At 41.6% G+C, this 9,454-nt stretch overlaps 1 pseudogene across 1 annotated transcript; it reads left to right on the forward strand.

The window, feature by feature from the left end:
* The first annotated feature begins 8,279 nt into the window (after window positions 1-8,279).
* On the forward strand, window positions 8,280-8,605 carry LOC308632828 (large ribosomal subunit protein eL43-like; annotated as a pseudogene). Its single transcript has one exon. The product of its transcript is annotated as a large ribosomal subunit protein eL43-like (transcript).
* Window positions 8,606-9,454: the final 849 nt, after the last annotated feature.

Genomic DNA, 9,454 nt, shown 5'->3' on the forward strand with positions numbered 1-9,454 from the left:
AGTGGCTACCTATGTCAGGCACAGACTAAGAGCAGCTTTGATTGGTAATATCATATCTGTTTCCTTAGGGGAACAGCCTTGATTCTGCAAGCAATGTACTTTTCACAACTCTGACAAATATTGCCTTGGAAAGCTTAGCCCCCAGTTGCAATTTAGGTACTGGCACCTTCTCTTTGAGAAGTAATATTAAATGCTCTGGTTTAAACAGGTTCTTTTAAGAATGCCTACTGAGATCACTGCCTGGGGACACAGAGCAGGAAGTAGGACAAGGGCCAGAATTTGCATGCACATTTAGCTGGCCCTTCCCACCATTCCAGAATCTCCAAGTGTGGGCCAAGAATCATCAGCACCAGAGTCACCTGGGAACCTTGTGTGTATGTATATATACATATTTTTAAAATATATATATACATACACATACACACATATATATTCAGATTTATGTTCATATTCCAAGAAATTCATATACAAATGGTTCCCAACTCAAGATAGCTTGACTTAGAATTTTTCAACTTTAATATGGTGTGAGAACTACTCATAAACCCATTACATTTTCACTTTTTATACAGGATTCAATAACTTGCAAGAGACAGTCAACCTGTTATAAAATACTGTTCTATGATGCCGTCTGTGGGCTAAATGTCAGTGTTCTAAGCATGGTTAAAGTAGCACAGACTAAGCTATGATGTTTGCTAGGTTGTGTATTAAATGGATTTTCAACTTGCAATATTTTCAGTTTATGGGTTTATTGAGTTGTAAATAGGAAGCATCTGTACACCCATGTTCATAGCCGTGTTATTTACAATAACCAAAGACAGAAGTAACTCAAGAACCACTGACAGGTGAAAAGATAAACAAAATGTGGACTATGCATAGAAGGGAATATTACTCAGCTTATAAAAGAAAATGCTACAATAGAGGTGATCCTTGAAGACATTATTCAGGGAAATAGGACAAAAGGGCAAATACTGTATAACAGCACTTACATGAGGTACCTAGACTAGTCAAATTTGTAGATACAGAAATAGAATGAAATTGAACAAGTCATGTTTGGCACACGTAAGAATATGTAACAACCAAGGTTACTATTATGTACAATTATAATGCACCAATTAAAAATGAACTTAATAAAACAAAAGTTTAAAAATAAATAAAGTAGTGGTTCCCAGGAGTTAGGGAGAAGGAGATGGGAAGTTAGTGTCAAAGGTTCAGTTCTGCAAGATTAAAGGGATTCTGAAGAAGGAATAGTGGTCGTGGTTTCATAACAATGAAAATGTACTTCATGCCATGAAATGGCACACTTAAAGGTGCTTAGGATGGTAAATTTTATTTTTTGTGTATTATATTACAGCTTAAAATAATAATTACAACTTTAAAAAAAATGAAGATTTCCTCAACCCACCCTTGATTATCAAAGGTAGGATTTCTCGGCAGACTCGGGTTCTGCGTGCGACTCTTCTGCACACTAAAATGTGAGGCTGCTGTTCTGCAGTATGTCTTGTAATAGTACTAGGAAAACAGGGACACACATTCCAACCTATGAGCCTGGCCACATAAGCAGTTTTCACAAATAAAAAAATACTGTTTTCATACTAATCAGAAGGATGTGACCCACTTTTGTTTGGATTTGGTAAGTGGCTAGGTGCCTTTCAGTCCTAAAACTTGGCAGTTCCCCGATAGGTCTAGCATTTTCTGGGCACACATGCTGGCTCTCTCCTCTTTCTGGAACAGAGTCCTTGCCTGGGCTTAATGAGGTCCTGTCTGTCTCTTTGCACTAATTAAAACCCCCTTGCCAAGTAAGTACTCAGGAAGAGGGGAGCCTGCACCTGCTCTGGGAGGAAGGGAACCTGCAGCAGTCTGCTCGAGGTTGCCACCCACACAGCACGTCCCTGCTCTCTTCACTCAGCCTTGCCGCACCGGCATCCTCCGAACTCTGGCTGCAGAAATGAGACCGAGTTGGAGATAGTAGTCAGAAGGGCTTATGAGGTGACCAAGATACTTCAGAGATTGAGGTGAGATGGTGGGAGGGGGCCTTCAATGAGGGTTTAGCTGGTGGAGTAGAACTCATGAGTTTTCAGAGGTTGGAAATTGGACTAGAGGCCATTCACCGTTATGTTCTGGCAAAGAAGTCATCTACATTTTGTCCAAGGAGGAGAAATCAGTGGTGCTTAGCCAGATTTCCACCCCTGTAACAAAGTGTCTCGGTACACTTAAAGGGGGGAAAGATTATTTTGGCTCTGGATTTGAGAGGTTTTAGTCCATGGTAGCTTGATCCTGTTGCCTTTGTCTCCATGGTGAGAAAGTACATCATGGTGACAGACCAGGTGACAGAGGGGCTGATTCTGACTGGGAAGCAAAGATAGAAGGGACTAGAGTTCCAATATTTCCTTCAAGGGTCGTTGTGGTTTAGATGAGGTATTTCCCAAAAGCTCATGTGTGTGACAATGCCAAAATTTTTAGAGGAGAAATAGATTATGAGAGGTGTGATATTAAATTAAAATTTAGGGGATTAATCCTTTGAAATCTTGGTGGAAGTTTCCACTGAAGGCTAAACTGAGAACTGTAGACAAGTATGGCTGAAGGCAGTAGAGGTCACTGAGGGTACCACTTGGGGTTTATATTTTGCTCCTGTTTAACAGAGCTTTCTCTTTGCTTCCTGCTTGCCATGTCCTGAGCTTCTTTCCCCTGCCATACCTCTGCCATAATGTTCTACTGCATCTTGAACCCAGAGCTGCAGAGTTGTCCAGTCACACACTGAACCTCTGAAACCATGAGCTAACCTAAAATTTCTTCCTATATGTGTTCTTGTCTGTTATATTGGTCACAGCAATGCAGAAACTGACTCAAACAGAAATTGTTACTGAGAGGTGGGGTCATTTTGACCAACCTGACCATGTGCTTCACAAGTCTTTGGGGTTGATTTGTGGGGAAAAAAAGTCTGAAAAAATTGGAGATGCAAGTTGGAAAAACTTTAAAATTTAGTAAGTGAAGCTCAATAAGCAATTCTGGGGGGAATTGAGAAGGACCAGAATGTCAAATGGGGATGTAGATAGTGAAGACTGAGCTCATGAGTTTTCAGAGGTTGGAAATTGGACTAGAGGCCATTCACATCATGTTCTGGCAAAGAAGTCATCTACATTTTGTCCACATTCTGAGACTTCTACAAGGCCGAATTTAAAGGTAATGGACTAAGCTTTCAGAGGAAATTTTAAGGAAACATAGCCTTAAAATTCAGGCAGCAACTTTTAGCCAAGTTTAATGTGATAATCGGGAGCAGGAAACAGATAAAAAACAACTTGCAATTTGGCCAGAAAATTTTGAAAACTGAGGCTAAGGAAGTTGTGAGTTGTGGTTGTTAAAGGGATTACAGCCACAAAAGGGACAATACATACTTTATTGAGAAGAAACAGGAAAGATGCCTTGAGGGCTTCTCAGGAATTGGTAAACCACACTCATCCCAGGCTAAAAGTGTAAAAGTAAAAATTCCTTGAAGAAGACATCACTGGGGCACCCTGACTGCAGAGTGTGGGGATGGGATGTGGCAAAGGTGGAGGTCAAGGCTGGGAAGTTCTTTTACTCTGAAGCTGCAAAGCACTTAGGCCTTCTGAGACCATGGCTGCAGCAGCCTCTGACTACTATTTCGATGGCAGCATGCCTTGGCATCAAGCACGTGGTGCTGGTTCCTCAGAAAAACAGGATACTGGACTCGGTGGAAGTTTCCAGGACCCCCTAAGATTTCAAAGGAAGGCCTGGGAGGCCAGGTAAGTATAGCGGAATCAGAGTCCCCATGGGCTGCCCCTTCAGTGATGATTGCATGGAAAAGAAAAAAGCCAAAGATGCAGTGGAGACCCCTGAGATTTAGAGGTGCCAGTAACAAGGACCGTATGCTGAGGAAAGCCAGGGATAGAGCCCAAACCAGGAGAGATCATGTGGACTGCAAAGCCTCGGGGTACAGCTTTGGAGAGAAGCAAAGCCCTTTGGAGAGAACATCAAGTCGCCTTGTACCCCAGAAGCTGTACTTGTTTGCCCAGCTGGATTTTGGTTTTGTTTTGGTTTCATCCCTTTTTTCTATGCTCCTAGTTCTCCCTTGTGGAATAAAAATGTTCACTCTGCCATTTTATACCAGATATGCGACTTTTATTCTTTCCAAGGGAAGACATCCATGAATTTTCCTGGCGTCTTAGAGACTTTAGATTCAGACCTTTGGGAAGTTCTGGAACTGTTAGGGTATGGAGACTTTTGGAAATGTATTAAATGTACTTTGAATTGTGAAATGAGTCTGAGCTTTGGGGGACCCAGGGTAGACTGTATGGCTTAGATACAAGGGATCCTTCTGAAGCTCATGGGTGAGACCATGCAGGAGTTTTCAGAGGTGAGATGATTAGGTCTGGGCAGAGATATCCTATCAGTGAATTAATCCTCTCGCGGATTACCTGGGCAGTCACTGTAAACAGAGTGAGCTTTCAGGGAACACCTCATATCCAAACCATAACAAAAGGATTCACTGAAGGAGAAAAAGCTGGAGAATATACATCTTCTGTATAATCTAAGTTTTACAAAAATGTGGGGGTTTCGGCTATGGAACAGAAGTGGAGGCATTGATTCTGGGGTGTGGAAATTAGACTAAAATTAGAGTGTGGAAGGGAAATTTTTACTGCAACAGGAACACAGGGGGAAAGATGGAACACAAGCAGGTGGATTTTCAGACCTGATGGAAGCAAGTTAGGAGTTCCCTTCACCATGATTTCAATTTTATTTGCGAAGCAAAAGGCAAGGTTTTTAGAGAAAGGAAAAAGTTGAGAGTTATATTCTATAGTTTGGATTAGCTAAAAAGAGGTTTAACAAAGGCTAACAAGGATTTGTATAAGAAAAGAAACAAGGAATGAGAGAGGGAGCCAAGGAAGAAGGGAGAGGGAATTGAAAAATAACAACTTCCCCTAACGGTTTTTGTCCTGAATGTTCGCCAATGGCGATTCTGTTATTAAATGTTGAAGAACCGTTCCTGGTGTCACAAAGGAGATCTAGGTCAAAAGATCATAATGTATAGTAGTCAAAGGGGCCTTGGAGATTTCCTAGTCCAATATCCTGGCTGTACAAGTAGAAAAATGCACACCCAGATGTGTGACATCCCACCAATTATGGGCTGCAGAACCAAGATTAATAATACTGTCTCCCAACCCTCAGCACACACTGGACACCAGCCCCTCAGAAACTAAGGAGCTATTTCAGGCCACCAACAGCTTACTGAAGTGAAATGTTGACAGAGGAAACCTGCCGGCCAGTTCCTAGACTAGCTCTGGCCCTTCCCAGGGGACTTCTCCCTGAATTCGGGAAGAAATTGACTAAGCCACTTCTGATTTTCTCTGCAGAAGGTCCTCTGTCTCTGCTTAGTTCAGTAAGTTTCTACAGTGACTTAGAGGAATTCTGGAAACCCACAGGATCAGGACCACAGAACTCCTTTCCTTTAATGGGTTTAACACCGTGATGAGAAATTAGTTAACTAGCCTGGAAGCCCAAGTTTTCTTTATTTCTCCACTCCTTTGTTGGGTAATAACAGCCAATTTAGGCTTCTCTGTTAATATATTACCATCTCTGATTACAAACAATACTCTGCTTCTAGCACACAAAGGAATTATTTCAGAGTTGTGCTTGCTGGTATTTTAGTGTAGATAGAAAAGTCCTCTAACCACCATGCTTTTATATTTCCATGCTTCATAGCTCATATTCGCACATCATAAAATCTCCAGTCTCATTTTACAGATGGAAGAATTAAACAAGGTGACACGTGGATCAGGAACATCAAAAGCAGCTCTGAAATACCCCTGAGGATGGTTATAATAAAAATGAGGGGGGGTTCAAACTAGGCCATACAACAGGTTTTATTGTTTCACGTAATGATATGAAGGCACTTTGAAACAAAATACAATATCAAATTGTGCTCACGAGCTTTTCAGGATTTTCATTTTCTTTTCATTTAGCATAATTGCAGTTACCCAGGTTCATATCAATCACCATGGAACATTGTGTCTCAATAGCCACAACGTCTGACTATAAACGCAGCCCGTCCAAAAACCAAGATCTCATGTTTGTCTCAGAGAAGCTCTCAGAAAAGGGCAAAACCCACGATCGCTGTTCCCAGAGCCTAATGGGAATTCCATCTCTGAGAGGATGGAACATTCTGCTACCTTTTACATCAGAATAACAGCCACAGTGATTGTTCTTGGGAATGGAAAGCCTAGAATATGGGACCGAAGGAAAAGAACAATGATAAACTAATGTAACATTAAAAATGCCTTTGGGGAAGCTCCTCTGGCAGCTACAAAAACATTACCCAGGACCAGTTCGAGATAAGAATCAGTTTAATTTTACATCACTTTGCATATTGACAAAACCAAGGACTGAAGAAACTAGGAGCCTGATTCAAAGGTAAGCTGTAGAAAGAACCATTTAGAAGGTAGAACTCAGTGCTCAACTAGCTAGCACTGTCGGTGAGCCCAGGAATGGTTTTCAGTTCCATAATTGCTTAACAATTAAGTGTGATAAGCATGAAGAGCAGAGGTGCTTTTAAGAGACTCTTTAACCTCGACTCTTCAATTCCTTAGTCGGGCAACTTGAGCAAGTTCCTTGACATTCTAAAGCCTTGGTCTGTATTTATGGAGGATATTCAGTGTAGCCACTATGATGAGATATTAGGCTCTCCAAAACACTTCCCTGAAAGTCTCCTCACTCATCATCCAGAAATTTGTGGTGCACCCTGGCTTCTTTAACTGTTCCATGTTCTGATACCATAATGCCTGTACAAATGCCTACAAGAGTTTGAGGAAGGACCAGCGACCCATCACAAAACTGCCTGTTTGTCCAGACTGTGCACCCAAGTGAATGAAGGATAAGGTTCCGTCTCTGGTCTTCCAGAGTTTCCAGCAGTGTTCAAGGTATGAACACTGTGCAATGCCACACACAGCCATCTGCACCTCATGTGCTGTAAATGGCACATATACTGGTGCCGCAGTCTGGCTGGGCACAAAATCACGAGCCACCACACACCTTGTTGATTCAAACAGCAACTCTATATTCTCGAACTGTCACCGGCACTCTACACGAACGTTCTGGGGAAAATCCACACCTCCACTGGGCTCTGTATCCCAAAATACTCTGAATCCCGGGAGAACTCAACAGGAACTCAAGGAGCTGAGCGGGCGCGCCTGAGGCAGCAGGATACTCCCTATTCCCAGCAGGATACACCCTAAACCTGGATCCGCCCTGGTCCTTGAGCAAGGTCACCTTTCATGCAAAGTCACTGCAAATGACCTGGGTCCACAATGGAGAGTCCTTCCTCTAAGCAACATGGGGTAGGCCGACAAAGAAATTGCCATGCGTCATTCCTACTTGGCAATGCCTCTCAGCATACTGGTGCTAGGAAAGACAAGAGAAGACACTTCCTAGAAAGGAAGGAGAGTCTTGAAAAGGTGGAAAGAACTCAAATTAAACTCTGCTTTCTTATACTGGGAGAGAAAATGAAATAATGTATTTATATGTCCAGCCCAGAACCCAGCAGACGGGAGGAGCCAATTCCCCTAACATGTTCACTTCATGTCTAAAAACCATCCCAAGCCTCCTTCATCACTAAAAAAGGACAATGACACATGAGCTGCTGGATAAGTCTGTTCTTAAGAGCCCTCTTCTGGCCCAATATATATCCACCTCCTCACCCTCCAGAAATCACATTCGAAAAGCTTATTTGGAATCAGGTCAGTACTTCCATGGACCAACATCTGAGTCCTGGGAGCACACTTATCAGCAAATCAAGGGTTTCCAGGGCCAAGAAGTCCATCCAGGTCAATGCAGTAGAAATTTCTTAAGTACTTATGTTCAGCAAGTGCCTGATGGGCAGAAAGATATTAAGACATGAGTTTTGCTCTTAAGGAGCTCATAGACCAGCAGCATGAGTCAGACAATACCTAAAATTATTAAAAAAAAAGATATGACATAAGGGAAGAAGCATGTGCTACTGAAGCTCAGTGAAGGAAGCAATTTTGCATAAAAGAAATCAGGAGAAGTTTCTTGTAGAAGTGGAGATGGTATCTGTTTCTACTTCCTCATCTATAGAATGGAGATAATGGTCATACCTATCTTGCAGCTTCATTATTAGCACCAAATAAGTTATTGTATGTTACAAAACAAAGGAGAGTTCCCAGCACCTGGTAAGTGATCATTAAGTGTTTGCTACTTTTTCCTACTGAGAATGACCTTGAAGGTTTGGGAGCGTTTTATAAATAGAAATGACCCTCTTTGGTCTCGGGCCTAAGTCACAGCGACATGAACGCACTAAGAAAGTCAGAATCGTCGGTAAATATGGGACCAGCTACAGTGCCTCCCTCCGGAAAATGGTGAAGAAAATTGAAATCAGCCAGCATGCCAAGTATACATGTTCCTTCTGTGGCCAAACCAAGATGAATAGATGGGCTGTGGGGATCTGGCACTGGGGTTCCTGCATGAAAACTGGACCTACAACACCACTTCTGCCGTCACAGTCACAGTCGAGTCTGCAATCAGAAGGCTGAAGGAATTGAAACCAGTAGAACCAGTAGAAAGTTCTACCATATAGCAAAATTGTGGTTTGTTAATTGTGTTAACTGGATGTTCTGATGTGAATTGCATTAATATTGCCCTTTCAAAAGATTTGTAAATTGAAGCCCTTCTAATTTGAATTGGAAAATTTTCCTGATAGGTTATTGTAATTCAGGTCTTTTTTCTTCAGTAGTTAGATGATAATGGCATGAAACTAAGTCTTAGGACTTAGGTATATACTTAGCTTTTTAAAAAAAAAAACACTGTTCAACTACTCAGATACATTAACATAATGTACAAAATTTGTTTTAAAGAAAATGTGCTAAAATACAAAGGATATACATTAAAAAATAAAAAAATGGAAATGAGGAATGGAGAAGTACAATTTATAATCAAACAAAAGGTAATGTCCGACTTCACAGGAGAAAGGTATCAGAGAGGCAAGAAAGTCAAGGGTATGCCTAGGAAACGGGAATTATTCTGTTGGAAGCAAAACCAAAATTTCACATATAACAGTGGTAGATGAGGTATAAAACTAATTTGGGGAGGACCTTGAATGTCAACCTGGATAGTCGAAAGAAATTCATGATCTCTACCCAAGTTCCCATTGTAAGTAAAAATCTAGTCATCCAGATACACTTAATCTGGCAAGTCTTGCAAGATGAACCTGTTCTGAGGATGGCATCGACCCTCAACTACTAAAATGAATGCAGTCTTTAGAGCATCAAAATTGCAAGTTTTCAGCCAAGCAGGATACATTATTAATGAATGCTTTCTTTTGTGTCTTGCATCTCCTACACTGGACAAATGTTAGCTGCATTTGTCAGAGAACCTTCACCTCAGCCTCTCAGCAGGATAAAGATCAGGCAGACTAGGCAATTCAAGT

The sequence above is a fragment of the Spermophilus citellus genome (assembly GCF_964194105.1).
Source record: "Spermophilus citellus genome assembly, chromosome: 13".
NCBI lineage: Eukaryota > Metazoa > Chordata > Mammalia > Rodentia > Sciuridae > Spermophilus > Spermophilus citellus.